Source organism: Saimiri boliviensis, chromosome 5 (assembly GCF_048565385.1).
Source record: "Saimiri boliviensis isolate mSaiBol1 chromosome 5, mSaiBol1.pri, whole genome shotgun sequence".
NCBI classification, from domain to species: Eukaryota; Metazoa; Chordata; class Mammalia; order Primates; family Cebidae; genus Saimiri; species Saimiri boliviensis.
Genome location: NC_133453.1, coordinates 82,260,579 through 82,279,734, shown reverse-complemented (window position 1 = coordinate 82,279,734; position 19,156 = coordinate 82,260,579).

Sequence of the window (19,156 nt, the reverse complement as noted above, 5' to 3'; positions counted from 1 at the left end):
TTATTTGCCAATTGTATATTTTCTTTGATGAAATGTCAAGTCTTCTTGCTTTTTTATGGGATATCTATCTTATTATTCAGTTGTAAGATTGTATTATGTATTCTGGATACAAGACTTTCAAAAGATGTGTTTTGCAAATATTTTCCCCAATCTATAACATGGGTTTTCACTGTTTAAATAGTGTCATTCAAAAAACAAATGTTTTCATTATGACAAGTCCAACTTATTAATTTATTTTCCTTTTGTGATTCATGGGTGTGTGTGTGTGTGTGTGTGTGTGTGTGTGTGTGTGTGTGTGTTTGTGTGTCCTATCTAGGAAATCTCTGATGAACTTAAGACAGAAAATATTTTCTTATGTTTTCTTATGTAGGCTATGTTTTCTTACGTAGGCTTTTTTTTTAAGTTTTAGAATTTTCTTTAAGGCTTATAATCTATATCAATCTCATTTTCTTAATATGGTGTGAGATAGGTGTTGAATTTCATTATGTGGATTATCTAGATTCCAGTTATTTCAATACTATGTGTAAAAAAGACTATTCATTTTCCAATAAATTACTTTGGCACCTTTATAAAGAACGAGTTAACCATGTATGTGTGGATCTATTTCTGGCTTCAATTCTATTCCATCACTCAATACATTTATCCTTAAATCAATACTACCCTGTTTTCTTTAGGTTAACTTTACAGTAAGTTTTGAAATCAAATAGTGTAAGCCTTCTAAATTTTTGTATATTTCAAATTATTTGGGGTAATCTAGGTCCTTTAGCTTTCATATTAATTTGAAATCATCTTGTCAATTTCTACCAAGAAAATGACCAATTGAAGTTTGATAGATTAATTAGGAGATAATTGGCATTTTATCAATATTGAATCTTCTTATCCTTAAAAACATATTTCTCTCCAGTGATTTATGTCTTTATTTCCCTGTGTAATATTTTGTGATTTTTAGTATAATAGCCTTGCATTTATCTCTCTCTATATATATACATATATGTATATGTGTATACATATACACACACATATATGTATATTTATATATATAATTTTATTCTTAATTGCACGATGGGTTTTTATGTTATTATGAATGCCATTTTTCTTATTTCAATTTCCAATTATTAGTTGCTATTATATAGAACTATAGCTAATTTTTATAGGTCAACTTTGTATCCTTTTCTAAATCCATTAATATAATACTATGTCTATTTCCATTAACATTATGTTATTTCTATTTTTCAGTTTTTAAATGTAGTAAACCATGTCATCTGCTGTTTAAAGGTTCAGCCAAGCTTGCATTCTTGTGATAAACCTAGGTTGGTAATTATGTACTTCTCTTTATGTTACTAGATTTGACTAATATTTTACTAAGCATTTTTTGTCTATGAGAGATATTGTTTATGAGAGATACTGTTCTGTGGTCTTCTTATTCTATAATATCTTTGTATAGCTTTTGTATCAGGATATCAGATACTATCAACTTGATAAAATGAATTGGGACACTTACTTGCTCTTGTTTTGCTGGAAGAGTTTGCATAAATTTTGTATTGTTTCTTCCTTAAATGTTTAAAACTTACCTGTCATGTGACGTCGGCCCAGAACTTTGCTGAAAGGTTTTTTAAATTCCATGTCTTTTATAGACATAGAAATATTAAGGTTGTCTATTTCTTCTTGAGTGATACTTGAAAGCTTCTAAATTTTAAGAACTTTTTATCTCTAATAACACTGAATTTATGACCATAAAATTGTTTATATTTCCTCATTACCTTTTTAATATCTGTAGGTTCTGAAGTAATATAACATCTTTTATTTCTGATATTGGCCATTTCTATCTTTTCTTTTTTTTTTTTTACTTAGTCTGGTTAAAAGCTTATCAATTGTATTGATCTTTTCAGGCAACCAGTTTGTAGCTTTATTATTTTTTTCTATTGGTTTTCTTCCTTCTGTTTGTTTAGATTTAACTTACCCTTGCTTTTACAGAGTCTTATTTGGAGGCTAGATTACTAGTTTTAGCCCTTTTATGACATTTTCTAATATAAGCATTTGATTCTACACATTTGCAATTAAGCAGCTCTTTGGTCATATCACTCCAAATTTAATATGCCATATTTTCATTCCATTCCAAGTATTTTCTAATTTTTCTATGCAATGTTTAATATTTTATTGTTTAATTTTCAAATATTTAGAGATTTTCCAGGTACCTTTCTGATATCAAATTCTAGTTTGATTTTATTTTTGTCTGAATATGTATTTTGTAGAATTTCGATTTTGTTGTTGCTGTTGTTGAGACAGTCTCGCTCTGTCGCCCAGGCTGGAGTGCAGTGGTGCGATCTCCTCTCACTGTGACCTCTGCCTCCTGAGTTCAAGCGGTTCTCCTGCCTCAGCCTTCCAAGTAGCTGAGAATGCATGTGCCTGCCACCACACTCGGTTGATTTTTGTATTTTTAGTAGAGACGGGGTTTTGTCATGTTGGCCAGGCTGGTTTCAAATGCCTGACCTCATGATCCGCCTGCCTTGGCCTCCCAAAGTGCTGGTATTACAGGCATGAGGCACCATGCCCAGTGATTTCAATTTTCAACATTGGCAGCATTATTAATCACACAGAAAATATTCTATTTTAATGTTAACTACATTAAATAGTTCCATGTAAACTTAAGAGAATTTTTACTATTGTTTTTTAGAAAATATTCTATGACTACCAATGAGGTAAAAATTGTTAACAGTACTTTCTAAGTCTTCTGATATTTTTGTCTACATGTATTATTTACAAAGGCAGGAATTTTGAGTTTTCCAACTATAATTGTGAATTTGTCCCTTTGTCCTTTCAGTTCTATCAGGGTTTATTTATATATTTTGAAACTCTAATATTAGAAGAATATACACATAGAATTGCTATTTTTTCTGGATTAAATTACCCCTTTATCACTATGTAATATCCCTTTATGTCTTTTCTAATTTTTCCTGTTCTCAACTCTACTTTATCTCATGCTAATATACCTACTGCAGCTTCTTTTGACAAGTGTTTACCTGTTTTTTTAAAACTTTAACTTTGCATGTATCTATATTCTTATATTTAAAGTGAGCTTCTTGTAGATAGAATACGCTTGTCTTGCTCTTGTCAATTCAATTTGGCAATACCTAGCTCTTAACTGACAAGTTTACACAATTTACATTTAATATAGTTACCAACATGACTCACTTTAAATCTACCAATTTGTTTTTACAAATGTGTGCTGTATATTCTTTTTCTCTTCTTTTTTCTGTGGTCCTTTTATGTTAAATGAGCATTTTAATAATTCAATTCTATCTTCACTATTGGCCCATAAGATAGAGCTTTTTGAATTTTGTTTTTTTACTGTTTTCTCTAGGATTCACAATATTTAACTTCTTACAGTCTACATTTTAGAAATATATCACTTCAATATGTTGTAACAGCCACACATCATTTCTGTCCACTAATTTTTTGTGCTCTTATTTTCTTATGTTTTACTCCTAATTATGTTAGTCTCCCCACTGTACTGTTACTATTTTTGCTTCACTCATTTATCTTTCAGAAGCATTCTTTAAATGAACTTTTATATTCTCACATTTTTGCTATTTACAGCATTTTATCAATATTTTTGTAGATCCAGATATTTATCATGTATCATAATCCTTTTGCCTGTAAAACTTTATCATTTCCCATAGTATAGAATTTCATTGCCAATGAATTTTCTAATCCTTTGTTTGCTTAAAGAGTATTCTATTTTATTTTCATTGTTAAAAGATAGTTTTGTGTGGTGTAAAATTTTGTGTGGTGTAAAATGTTAATATACCTACTTAAGCTTCTTTTGACAAGTGTTTACATGGTATTTTTTAAAACTTTAACTTTGAACATATCTATATCCTTATATTTAAAGTGAGCTTCTTGTAGATAGAATATATTTGTCTGCCGTTGTTAATTCAATTTGGCAATACCTAGCTTGTAACTGACAAGTTTACACAATTTAATTTAATATGGTTACCAACATGATTGGCTTTAAATCTACCGATTTGTTTTTACATGATACATGATAATCCTATTGAGTGAGTCAACAATTTTTTTCTTGTACTTTAAAGATATTGATTTATTGCTTTCTACCTAATATAGTCTCTTATGAGAGGCCAGCCAACATTGTTGTCTTTGGTCTTCCATATATAATGCTGTTTTTTTTCCCCTTGGATTCTTTCCAGACTTCATCTTCATACTTGGTTTTCAGAAGTTTAACTTTGATGTGTCTAAGCATATTTTTTAAAATTTCTTCTGCTTGAAATTCTGGCTTTTTGAATCTGCTGTTTGCTCTCTTCCATTCACTTTGGAGTATTATTTGCTATTATCTTTTTGAATATTTATTCTGTACCATAGTCTCTTTCTTCTCATAAAACCTCAATTATATGTATGTTAGATTATTTGATATTATGCTATGGCTACTGAATATTCTGTTCTCTTGTTACTGTTGTTTCTTCATTTTTTTTCTCTCTTTTTTAGTTTGGATAATTTGCATTGGTCTAACTTAAAGTTCAACAATTTCTTCAGTGCTATATCCAGACTGCTGGTAAGTCATTCAGCAGAAAATTCATCAAATAAATTCTTTTCTAGCATTCTCACAGATTTCTTTCTAAATGTCTATATACCTGCTAAAATTTCCCATTTGTTCATAATGTGTTAGGCTTTTTTACTACACTCTTTAGCATATTTGACATAGTTGTTTTGAAATACTTCATCTAAAGTACCATGATCCCATCACATCTTGGTTTGATTCTGTTGACTACTTTATCTCTGGATAATGGGTAATTTGTGGTAGCTGTTGTTTTGGTTTTTTTTGTACAATAATAGATTGAATGTAGATATTGTGGCTAAAGAAAAAATTGAAAGTGAGATGAACTGACAACAGGAAATGGGCACACTTCCTATGTCAGTTCATTAATATGGAGGTTAGGTCAGTCTAAGTAGTAGCTGAACTCAGTTGGATGTGGTTGTTGCTCTAATTACCTTTGATTCACCATAGACTTCAAATTCCTCCAGTCATAGACTACTACTACCTGTGCCTGGGGTGAGGCACTTAGAGTGCTGGAGGATTTTATCAGTATTTCCATTCCACCCTTACCTTTTAGCAGACCTTGCATCCCCATGCCATAGAGTGGGTTCTTGTTCAGTATCTTTCCCAGAGAATTCCCCTTCCCCAGAGAATATACTGCCTGCATTAGCTTGTTTCTAGGTGCAAGGCTTTTGCAGGTACCAGGGGATTTTTTAGTCTCTTGTTTTAGCCTTATTATCATCCCTTCCTCTCTCATCATAATAACCAAGTTCTGTCTTGCTTTTTCCTCAGTGTAAGATCATGGGCTCAAGTAAGTTTTCTATTCCATTCTTAATGATATATAGCACTTCTCAACTACTCCTAACCCAGGGGCAGCCAAACTGGTATCAGGGGTGTATGGAGGTTGCCTGCCTCTTTTTTAGTGACAACACCTTTATTTTCATGTGAGGAAAGGATTCAGACAAGGCTGGACATTGCATCTTTTCCTCAACAGCAACAAGATATCTACATATCTGCATCACCAAAGAATTTGCCATGCATCAGTCTTACTCAGGAGTACCTGGTTAAGGCCCATGGACAAGCATTGATGAGTGCTTGCAGATTCTTCTTTGTATGGAGTTTCCATGGATTCTTAACTATCATGCTGGCCTGTTGAACCTTTAAGTATTTTTAAAATGCTCAATTTGCATTAATCAGGATGGTCCAAAAAAAAAAAAAAAGAACCAATAGGATGTATATAAAATGATTTATTATAAGGAATTGGGTTATGTGATTATAGGTGCTAAGAAGTCCAAACCCAGGGGAGCCAACGGTATAGATCTAATCTGAGTCTGAAAGCCTGAGAAGCAGGAGAGCCAATCATATCACTTCCAGTTCCAGTCTGTATCTGAAGGCAAGAGAAGACTGATGTACCAGGTTGGAGGCATTCAGGCAGATAGAAATAATTCTTTCTTAGCATTTTATTCTATCTAGGCCTTCAAAGTTTGTTGTTGTTGTTGTTGCTGTGGTGGTGGTGGTGGTGGTGGTGGTGGTGGTGGTGGTTGTTTTAGTAGAGACAAGGTTTCACCAATTTGGCCAGGCTAGTCTCAAAATCCTGACCTCAAGAGATTTGTCCACCTTGGCCTCTCAAAGTGTTGGGATTATAGGCATGAGCCACTGCACCAGCTTTCACAGGTTAGTTGAGACCCACTGTCATTCAGAAGAGCAATGTGTTTTACTCAGTCTACTGATTCAAATGTTAATCTCATCCAGAAACACTCTCACAGACACACTCAGAATAATGTTTTAATCAAATATCTGGGCACTTGTTGGCCTTGTTAATTTGGCACATAAAATTAACCATCACACAGTTGTTTTCTTTTTATCTGATTTTATAGCTGCCATCTCTTTCTACTTTGCTCTGGCAAAGGCAAATTTAATGTGGTCCACCTCTCCTGGAGGGGCTTGACATCTTTGAAATTCAGTGACCTTAGTTGCTTTGCAACCTCAGCTAGCTGATGAGTACAAGTAAGACATAATTTTGTAGATTAATTATTTTCATTGTTAGAGTAGGAGATTTTATATCCATAGTAGAAGCAGCTTTCCCAAATAGTCTTAACATTGAGAGTGAAAAACTTTTGAATCGTTATGTTCATTGAGCACCTGTCTGTTTGATTTTTTTCAGTAACTGAAAAAATGAGTTAACAATGCAATGTCTCTCATCTTAATGCATTACAAATCTTAATGCAGTACATGGAATAGGATTCGATATGCACTATATAATACTAACAGTTTAGTGAGAATAAATTAATAATAATTTCATTTTAGCTAAGAGCCTATGTCACCAAGGCACATCATATTATTCAACAGTAACTATGCTGACTTCAAACTTTGCTTAGACCAATTCTATGTTGCTCAATATTTAAAACAGTATTACCATTTGCCTGATTACTCAATTTATGATATACTTGTATTTCTATATTTTTACATGCAAAATACTTATAATGGGATTTTTATCTGTAAGAATTAGCCAAAGATAAGTACCTTAAAACTGATATCCACACCCCACCCCCAACACAGCAATATAGCCAGAAATGCCCTAGCATGACAATTATTACAATTTTGATGTCTTGAAATTTTCTGGAACCTTCTGAAAAGAAAACTTTTATGAAATTGTTATTTCAAAGACCCATTTCAACTCCTCTGAAAATTATTAACTAAGAAGTAACAGCATCAAGTAAATTTTGTGGGCAGTGGCCAATTTCCACTTGCTCTTCTCCCTCTGTTTTCCCTGCTACAAACAGGAGAAAGATGTCAGTGCAGTTGGCTATTCCCTAACAGTAAAATTCCCCTCCCATTCTAAACAGTTCAGCAGACTCTCGGTACAGAATAAACTAATGGTCACGGGTCAGAGCCCACAGTTCTTTGCTTTTTGTCTTGCTGATTTAAAAAAAAACATGTGATGATCATCTCCTAAATTTCAATTTCCTGAAGACAATATGACAAATTTATTTTAACTATTCTAATGCAGAAAGATAATCAAGTAAACTGGTTCAGCAACTGATCATGTTTCACTAATTTCAACCATCTGCCTCAACATTTGTTCCTATGTGTACCAGCTTTCATAGCTTCTTTCCTCTAATAGCAATTAATGAAACTATTAATAAGCTACATATATCATACACTGTTGTAACAATTTACCAAATGGTAGCATTATGAGACAAATTATATTTAACAATTGTAGAAAAATGACTATAATTATCAAATGTACAACATCAACTAAATTTTTTAAATTTATGCTTCTCAATTAATTCTCTAATTAATTTGGTACACAATCTATGTATAATTTTTAATTTTAAACTTCTGGCCAGATTTCGCCTTCTATTTTTACAGGCTAACTGCTTATATGAGGCATGTGTTAATGAAACACAATCTCTGTGCAAATTACTGAGCCTTGCTTTTATTTTCATTCATCATGCTTTTTCATAAGAACTTTTTAAATTACTGTGCAATGCCTGAAAAGGGAACTTGTTCTATTAACCAGTTTTTGTGCTGTATTAAAAGAATGATATATGCACACACATAAATAATAATTTTAATTTTAAAATGAGGTTAATTTATAAATATATTTTACAAATATCTTTTAAAAATAAAACAGTACACCAAAAACCAAAAAGGAAGTGGAGGTTGCAGTGAGCTTAAAAAAATAAGTCCTGTCTGACTAATTTAAACTTCTATGATAGGATTATGGAACTGGTAGCTCCTGTACAAATGAAAAGTATAAAATATGATTTTACTTTGCCAAAGATTTGGTACTTATTTTCCTGATTATTTAGAAAGGAAAAGAATAAAAAAAGAACATTTCTTCAAAATATGTTTCATATGAGTTCAGTGCTAAAAACTTAACTCATCAATACTCTATAGTTCTGTTTAGTGATTATTTTGTCCAAGGGTGTGTGAGTGCACACATATTCACACATATTCAAAATCATAGTCTTCTCTATTGTGACCACTACTTTTGCTTCTACAATTAGCAGGGCGTTGGTGGCACATGCCTGTGGTCTCAGCTACTTGGGAGGCTGAGATGGAAGGATCACTTGAAGCCGGAGGTGGAGGTTGCAGTGAGCCTATTGCACACCCCCACTCCAGCCTGGGTGACAGATCAAGACTCTGTCAAAAAAAAGGATCTTCAAAATGCTTTTTACCAATTTATAGCAGATGATATATACAAGAAAATACATCTGAAATATTAATAGTAAAAACATATATCAAATTTCAAAAGCAATTTAGCAAAAAGGCAATTCAGAGTTTTAATGAATCAGAGAGGAGATACATTTATAGCTTAGTCCTCGTCTAATATAATTTGAATATTTGTCCTCACCCAAATCTCATGTGAAATTATAGTCCCAAAAGCTGGAACTGGGGCCTGGTAGGAGGTGTTTGGATCATGGGGGCGGATCCTTCCCAGCCTGGTGCTGTCTTCTCGATAGTGAGTTCTCACAAGATCTGATCCTTTAAAAGTGTGTGGCGCCTCCCTCACCACTCTCTATCACTTGCTCCTGCTTTCAACATGTGACATGCCTGGTCCCCTTTGCCTTCTGCCATGATTGTAAGCTTCCTGAGACCTCATCAGAAGCCAAGAAGATGCCTAGGGCCATGCTTCTTACACAGCCTGTAGAATTGTGAACCAATCAAATGTCTTTTGTTTATAAATTACCTAGTCTTAGATACTTCTTTATAGCAATGCAAGAACAGCCTAATACATCATCCTACACTAAACTATGTTCACTCTATGACTCAGGTTCAAGACTGGACATGACTAATAAAGGAAGGACTAACAAAATCTGTTTTTTGGTGCAATTACCAAAAGTCTGTTTACAAGAAAGACATAATACCCTTTTGAGAAGCAGCTCATTCTAAAGCAGGAAAGAGAAAGAGCACTAATTTGGTTCAAATACAAAAGCTCAACACCAATGAGGTTGAAAAGAGAGGAGGAATCACCACTCGGGCTATCTCTAGTTCATTTCCATGAATGTGTGTTTTATCTCATTAAATTTTTCAGTACATATGGTTTAAATAATTTTTGCAAACATTAAAGTATGACCATTAAGTTATGCAACTTCTTGACTAGAGACATAACTGGTATTGCCTGTACCCAACTCAACAAATGTCCATCAGTTCTTTCCTGCTCCTTACCCAAATTGCAGATTATAATTGTCCATCTCCGCTTCTCAAATTTAAAGCTAAATATTGAGAATACCTATACATACATCTCATGAGAAAAATTACTTCTTAGATTATTTGATGTTATCATTTTTGGAGATAAACAAGTACCTATTGGTATGGTTTAGTTAGGAGCAAGGGTTGAAGGGGTACAATGAGATGCCAAGAAGTCTTGGTTCCTTTGTGTTTTGCATATTTTAAACAGCACAGTAATTTCTATTGAAACTATTACTACTTTATTATTGCTATAAAAAGAGAATAGAGATAACCCAAAGAATAAAATCAAAATAATTCCAATGTCAAGAATGAGATTCTTGGAAGAATGAAGAAAAAGGAATTGGGAGCCATACTAAAAACATTAGGCAAAAATGATAAAATAGTTTGTCCTCCTTTAAACATGCTTCAATTTTATTGTATAAATAACTTATATTTTACAATGGATACTCCACATCTTTTTTTTGACAGTTTTTTTTTTCTTTTCAATTTTTTATTGCATTTTAGGTTTTGGGGTACATGTGAAGCACATGCAAGATTGTTGCATAGGAACACACATAGCAGCGTGATGTGCTGCCTTCCTCCCCATCACCTATATCTGGCATTTCTCCCCATGCTATCTCTCCCCAACTCCCACCTCCGCTGTCCCTCCCCTATTTCCCCCCTATGGACCCCAGGGTGTGATGCTCCCCTCCCTGTGTCCATGGGTTCTCATTGTTCAACACCCACCTATAAGTGAGAACATGCGCTGTTTGATTTTCTATTCTTGTGTCAGTTTGCTGGATATTCCACATCTTAATTAAAATAATTAGGTTGAAAATCCCATAAACCAAAGAACCAGTAAAAGTACGGAGAAACACTGCCTTCTTCAAATCATAGGAGAAAAATTCCACCCAGCTATCTTAGTCTGATTTATTGTTGCTAAACAGAATGTCACAGACTGGGTAATTATAAACAGTAGTTTATTTGGCTCACAGTTCTGGAACCTGGGAAATCCAAGATCAAGGGGTCCATCTGGTGAGGGCCTTCTTGCTGCATTATTCCATGGTGGAAGGACAGAAGGGTTCTGAATTCCCTTGCAGCCACGGCAGAAAGAAGATGTAACTAATGGTTTCTATTACACCTGCTTTTCAGAATTCTGAGACAAGAACCTCTTGCGGTAGGAAGCACCAACAGTCGCCACAGAGGGTCCCCAAATTAGCTACTCCTCTAGGGAAAACTAACTCCTGAGGTAATCTCAATTCTGACTTCATTCTCCTTACCTAAAATAGCCTCTCAATCTTGGCCTTGATAACCTCAGCAGCGGATAATGATGAAGACACACATCACAAATTCAACAAATACCATTCGTTGACTGGTAATGGGAAATTTGGTCCTAAATTTTATACACCAGAGATATCTAACTCTGCAGGCTTCCTGTGAATAAACACCCCAGGCACTACCATCTCTTTGACGACAGCTCTAAAAATGACCACTCAGCAGCCACCTTCTTTTGTAAAGGTGGAACAGAAAACTTCCAATGAGAAAAGTCACTGACAACTTTGCTCATTGGTAGCACACTAGTCATTTTTCAACCGAGCCTTCAAAGACTCAAATGTATTATCTTGAATAGAAAGAGCAAAATCTAATATCTCTAACATTATCAAGAAAATGAATTGTTTAGTGTAGTTTCTTTTCTTTTTTAATAATGGGTTAAAGAAAAAAAAAAAAAAAAGCAGGGTCTTACTCCCCTCTCCTAGGCTGGAATGCTATGGTATGATCCGGTCTCACTACAGCCTCAATTTTGCAGGCTCAGGTAATTCTCCCACCTCAATTTCTTGAGTAGCTGGGACTAGAGATATGTGCCACCATGCCCAGCTAATTTTTTTATATTTTTTTGTGGAGAAGGGGTTTTGCCATATTGTCCAGGCCGGTCTCAGACTCTTGGGCTCAAGCGATCCACCTGTCTTGACCTTCCAAATTGCTGGGATTGCAGACATAAGCCACTATGCCTCGCCAACAATGTCACTTTTGAAAACTCTATTTTTAAGAAAATTATTTAATCTTTATTTAGCCTGTAATGGCAACTTTAGGGGTTTTCTTGATTATTAATTAATGAGTTGTTTATAATGAAATAATTCCCTAATAACTCACAAGACATACAGAGCCCCTTCCTCCCATAAATTGTCCCTTATATGCTTCTCATTTGCAAAAATAATCCTTTGTCCTTCCTCTAAATTGGCTATTTCTCACCATTGTCAATATGTCACTGCTTCTCATCTGTTCCCTTACTCTATATTCAATTGTCTGGGTAAGGTTTTGAAAGTGTGCCAACCTCTTCTCTGGAGTAAGCTCTGGACTGTCGTTTATCATTTAGAGGGCTTTTTCATTTACTCCCTGGTTCACAATTTGGCTTCACACCACGGACTGAAATCTGCCTTCTGGACCCACTGAAGTTTGCCATATTGTATATGTTATTGTTGTTTTCCCAGAGAGCATCGTATGTTTAAAATAGATTGACTTGTGTTACCACAAATAAGAAATAAGAACTTGCCAGGAGTTTAATATATAGCCTAATGGTCCTAGAGAAATACAAGCAGTTTTAAAGTCTCATTCTCATAGGCATTTTCAGTTTCCACCAAAAAAATGACTTTTAAATTAAAAAAAAAAAAATGTACTATTTCCATCATGGCTAGCTCTGTCTCTTTAAATCAGGCCAACTCAATGCATATATATACCATACAGCCTTAAAGCAAGACTTAAGTATCCACCAAAGTTTCTAGCTTTTATTATGAACCTCCTCTTACTTATTCCCAATCTATTCTCTCATTTCATTTCTACTAAGGCTAAGTCTTCTGAATTTATGACTCCTGACTTTATTTCTGCTTATGGTATTTGAGCTTCAGTTTTGCCAGTGAATCTGGTTTGGCTATTGTTCCCTTTTTTGACTCCATGGGTTACATCTGGTAGAAATCTCTTGCTACAGCTCCAGCCACCCTTTACCCTGTATTGAGGGAGTATTTAGACTCCCAATCTCAAGGTCATTGTGCATTAAAGCAAGTTCAACACTTATAGTTTGCATCAATAGGAAGCAAGTTATCCTATACCTTCTGGTAAAGTAAAAGGCATGTGAAATAGGACAATGGAAAACATTATTTCATGACTTTTTTCTTTTTCACATGTATTTAACCACCTCAGGATTAAATGTGCAAAGATGTGAATAGAAAGTTAGTGATTACTTAACAAGATTGTTTAAGTTTTTCAAAATCACGAAAATTGCCAGCCACAATTTTTAACAATCTTCTAAGTACTCCATAAGATAAATCAACAGGATGTTGAAGGAGTCTTTTCCTATTGTCTTGGAAATCTTGCTGAAGTTCCAATAATAAAAACAGTATGCAATAAGTACATTCACTTTCTGGAAAAAAAAAATACTAGCTATACCTATGGTAGATGGTAGACTTAACTAAAGATGATAGACACAATCTAGTGATTTCATCAGTCACACTGAACCATTACCTGCTTATAGGGGAATTGATTACAAATCAGAAAGGGAGATTGAAATAGATCATCAAGATAGACAATGCTGTGTCAATTCATTTTTTCTCCCAACCTGTAAAGAAGAGAAAGGAACTCCTATCCACTCACAAGCAAAGATTGACATGCCTGCCAGTCAGACAAACATTTAGCTTTGCACATGAACATTTGCTAAGCTCTGACAATCTTGGAGAACCAAAAATGAGTGAGGTGATTAGGTGTTTTGACAGTTTGTAACGTGTCCTAGGGCAATTGGGAGCATACGAGCAAGAGATTGAAATCTGCTTTCTGCTTGGAAAATTTTGAAGGCAGCAATATGAGTGGAGTGTCAGAGATGGGCAGGGTAAGGAGACCATTCAGCTGTGAGGCCAGCCTGTCCTTACAGCCATTGATATGGTTAGAAAGCGTAAAGTCCCCTTCAGCCGAATTATCACCTGCTTACAATGGCTGGGCTCAAAGCGAGTTGATGCAATTTTGTCCAAGATGGTTGCCTTCTGCCTTGAGAAGCTCTAACATAAGTGGCTAAGTGGGGTGTTTCCCCAAAGTCAGAAAGTAAAAGGGGTCAGGCAGAGCTCAGAGCTCGTTGGTCTGTCATTGAATGTGAGCAGGCTCTAAACAGAGTTTGTCATGTATGAGTGTAATCTCCTGGAGAAATCATCATATGTTCTGGGCAAGAAGCAGATGACTGTTTGCCAAAGGGCTTTAAAAATTCTAAACATTCAGCATGAATTCACAGTGGATCATGAATGATTCTAAAATTGGTCTTGGAAAAAAATTCCATGATGGACTATGCTGCAAAAACAGGTTTATTTTCAAAATAGCAACAAAAACTTCAGGTGTGAGTATTCTAACACATTTTGTACTATCAAAATTCTATGCCTGAGCAGTAGAAAGAGGGAAATGTAAGAAAGCCTTAAGTAATTTTTAACAATGATAAAGGAGCTTGATTTAATGTTATCAAATAGGGATGTTTCAAGTAACGACTTCACCCTTTGAAAAGACATTAAGGGGGGCGCCTATGGTAGTGCTGGCAATATTTACACATTGTTAGACTATTACAACAAAAAGACAAGAACCTACCAGAAGGACCATCCTCACTTATCCACTGACAGTACAAAGCTTGAGATTTACACCATTACCAATCAAAATACTATAATTGATTGCTAAAGGTGAATTTTTCCTCTCCTTTCTAAAAATAGCCCTCCTGATTTAATACAACAAATCCACTGCATAAGTGAAAGACAACCAAAATCTATTTTTCAACAAAAATTTAAAATAGTACTCCTGAAACTAAAGTGATATTGGTTTCAAATACAAAAACAGGAAGATAGAAATTAAAATGTACATTGTTTAGAAGAGGTGGAAAGATTTTGAATAAACAAGTGATTTAATAAACTACATAGCTTTCAATCCTTTCACAATCCACTGTTCCTTTTCTACACACAGCTATGCCAAGTTTAATGCTTCTCAAATGTCAGTTTTGATTTCTGAAATGAACTTGCTTGCATATAGCAAGTCATATCTTCTTGTTTTCAAAATCTTTTAAGTGTATTAGAACTAGTATCATTGACCTTTTAAAAACAATTCCTGGGGCCAGGAACATGGCTCACATCTGTTATCCCAGCATCCTGGGAGGGTGAGGTAGGTGGATCACTTGAGGTCAGGAGTTTGAGACTAACCTGGCAATGTGGCGAAACCTGTCTCCAATAAAAATACAAAAATTAGCCAGGCATAGTCGTGGGCACCTATAATCCAAACTACCTGGTAGGCTGAGGCAGGAGAATCACTTGAGCCCAGGAGGCAGAGGTTGCAGTGAGCCGAGATTGCACCATTGCGCTCCAGCCTGGGAGACAAGAGTAAAACTCTGTCTCAAAAGAAACAAACAAACAAAAATCCTGGATATCCAACTGAAAAACCAACAAGTAATCTTGAAATTAACCTTAGATCCAACAATTTAGAAAAATCAAGAGGGAATAAGTTACATATTTTGGGGTTTTGTTTTTGTTTATCTCAGGATTTAATTGAATTCAGGATCTTTTAAAAACTCAAATGTAGGGAGTTTCCTGCTGTTCTTCCTGGTTAAAAAAGAGAGATTAAAAATGAAATGTAGTACTGTAACCATATTCTCATTATCTTCTCATATTTTTCATGTCTACTAAACCTATGGAGGGTTGCTAGGTGATTAAAGCATACTTCCATTTTTTCTGAATCGTAGAATTCATTCAGTTTTAAAACATTTCAATGTTGGAGGAAAATGATATCAACCACATTTTTAATACAGGAGTCAAAGCAAGTGCTTTGTTTTTAAGTCTAGATCCCATTTAGGCATCTTCTTTTTAAGTTAGTTAGGTAAGTATGATAAGTAAGCATGGCCCAGCTATAGAAACACAACAGAGCATGATTGAACTAAAATAAGCTGCAGAATGGGAGGTTCTTACGGTTTCATTTCTCTCCCATGATCTGGCAGGTCACGCTGGGGAAGACTAGGTTGGGGGCAGCCATGACAGCCGACTCTCAGTCTGAACCCTTTGTAACAGAGGGATGATTGTTTTTCTACCGTCATGTCCAAATGACAAAGAAAACAGCCAGAAAAATAAAACGTTTGCATCTGTTAAGTACCACCTACACCTGCCTACAGATCTTCATGACGCAGATTGAGAACAAAGTGCATATGTTACTAAGCAGAGGGGGCTGGGGTTCATAGCACGAATCCTATTGGCAGGGATGTATTTTAGTGAGTTGAATTACGCCTGTCTGATAAACAACATTTGGGTTCACCACAGGGAGGACTTGGAAAGAGAGGCTGCTCACAAGGAGATACTGACACTTGGGAAGAAAGCATTGAGGAAATATAATAGAACAAAATCTCATTTAACTATTGATGATGGCTTCTCCAGCATGAGGTTTTGCTGCTCATTACTATCCTGGAAAAAGTTACACAGATACTGATATTCTATTAAAAAATAGATAGACTCATTTCTTCAAATAACTGTCACTATAGCAATAGAATTCCACTGAAAAAAAAAAAAAAGATTAAAACTTTCAGAGAATTTTAAAGAAATTTGGGGTGAATTTCTGCCACAGATTCAAGATTAAGAGTCACCTCTGAGTTTGTCCAAAATTTTGGATTTAGCTAGATGAGTTAGCTAACATTTATCTTTGAAGCTTATTTATCTTTGAAGCTATTACTCTACAGTACAGAATATATGCTACTTATATGTTTTTATGTTTTTAATTGGCCTCTTATTCAGCAATCATGCCTGTTTTCCGAGAATTTTAGTAAAGTATCTTGCTAAATTAACTTTTATATTGTAATAACTTATTTATAGATACCTGAGGATTTCCTAGTTATGCAGTTGTATCTTCTGAAATGCAATGACAATTGTATTTTTTCCTTCCCAATTCTTATAGCTCCTTTGTTGACTATATCAGTTGGGCTCTTCAAGACAACATTGAAAAATATGTAGTAAATTCACAGCCATATTGTTCCATTCTTCAAATCTATGATATTTCTGGATGTTTTTGTTAAGCACTCCTTTCTATTCACCGTTTGCTAAGATGTTTGATCATGAATTGGAATTGAATTCTAGTCTAAGCTTTTTCTGTATCTATTGAGATAACTATATAATTTTTCTTTGTTAATTTGTGAAATCCACCAATTTTTAAAATGATAAACCAATTTTGCATTCCTAGAATAAACCTAACTTAATCATGATGTATCATCTTTTTGTGTATTGCCATACTGGGTTTACTAATACTTTGTTTAGGGATTTTATATCTATGCTCATGAGTAAGATTGGCTTGTCAATTTTCTTATTTAAAATATTCTTAAGAATTTTACATTTCAAAGTTACACTTGCCTCATAAAATAAGTTGAGAATGTTTTCTCTTTATTTTCTGGTAGAATTGCTCTAAATTGATGTCATTGCTCTTAAAATGTTTGATAGAAGTCAATGAAGATTATACGTATATTGGAAGTATTCTTTGTGGAAAGATGAGATATTGTTTGATTGGTCAATTTGGTTTAGTTTATTTGGGTTAATTTGTTCACTTTTTGAGTTCAGAATTCAATATTTTAATAGCAAAAGATATTGACAGTTTATATTCTTATTAGTTCATAATAAAATTTTATATTAATACTCATTGCTTATTTTCATTATTCTTGCATCAGTTTTGGTAAGTTTTGATTCTTTTAGACATTTCTCAACCTCATCTAAATTTTCAGATTTATTACTGTATAGTCATTCATAATATTTTCCTTTGATATTTTTTGTCTCTGAAGGGTCTATAATAATGTCATTTTTTTCCATTTACTGTATTGGTTATCTGTGCTATCCTTTTCTTCTTGATCATTTTTACCAAATATTTACCCATTTTATTAGCCTGTTCAAGTTAATCTGTTTTATTTGCCTATTAGACTTCTGGCTTTGTCAATTTCTACATTTTTAAGAGACGCATGGTTAGATTTAGCTTTTATTGATAAATAATATTTGTACATTTTGTTACATGCATAGAATAGGTAATAATCAAGTCAGGGTATTTGGACTATCCATCACCTCAAATACTTGTCATTGCTATGTGTTAGGAATACGTCCAGTTCTCTCTTCCAGCTATTTTGAAATCTATGTTACATTGTTGTTAACTATAATAAATCTACTGTGCTATCAAACATTATTTCTTCTATTTCATTGTATGTTTGTAGGTATGTTTGTACACATTAAACAATTTTTATTCATTCCTCCAACCCCACTCTACCCAAAACAAACACCCTTCCCAGCCTCTTGCAACTACTTTTCTATTCTCTACTTCCATGAGATCAATTTTTTTACCTCTCACATTTGAGTGAGAACACATGATATTTGTCTTCCTGTGCCTTGCTTATTTCGGTTCACATAATGACCTCCAGTTTCATCCATGTTGCTGCAAATGACAGGATTGTATTCTTTTAATGGCCAAGTAGTATTCCACTGTGTTTATTTACCACATTCTCTTTATTCATCTGCTGATAAGACACTTAGCTTGATTCCATATCTTGGCTATTGTGAATAGTGCTGCAATAAATATGGGGTACAGGTATCTCTTCAACATATTGATTTCCTGTCCTTTGGATAAATACCCAATAATGCTATTGGTCGATATTGTGCTGGTTCTACTTTTAAATTTTTTTAGAAATCTCCATACAGTTTTCCATAATGGCCGTACTAATTTACATTCCCAACTACACTGCATAAGGGCTCCCTTTTCTCCATATCATCACCAGCATCTTATCTATTTATCTATCTATTTATTTATTTATTGCCTTTTTAATAATAGCAATTTTAACTAGGATAACATAATATCTCATTGTGATTTTCATTTGTGTCCCTGATCATTAGTGATGTTGGGCATTTTTTCATTCCTGTTGGCCAGTTCTATGTTTTCTTTTGAGAAATGTCTATTCATGTCTTTTGCCCACTTTTTAGTGGGATTATTTATTGTTTCTGCTGTTGTTGTTTTGGCAGTTGAATTGTTTGACTTTCTTATATATTCTGGATATTAATCTCTTGTCAGGTTAATCATTTTTAGATATTTTCTCCCAATCACCAAGTTGTTTTTACTCTCTTGATTGTTTCCTTTGCTGTGCATAAACATTTAGTCTAATATAGTTCTATTTGTTTATTTTTTTTGTTTGTTTTCATTTCTGTGCTTTTGAAGTCTTAGCCATATAACCTTTGCCTAGACAAATGACCTACAGTGTTTTGCCTATGTTTTCACTCTAGTAGTTTTACAGTTTAGCATCTTACTTTTAGATATTTGATCATTTTGACATTATTTGTATACATGGTAAAAGGTAATGGGTCTAGTTTCATTCTTCCTAACATGAATGTTGTTTTCCCAGAACCATTTATTGTTTTC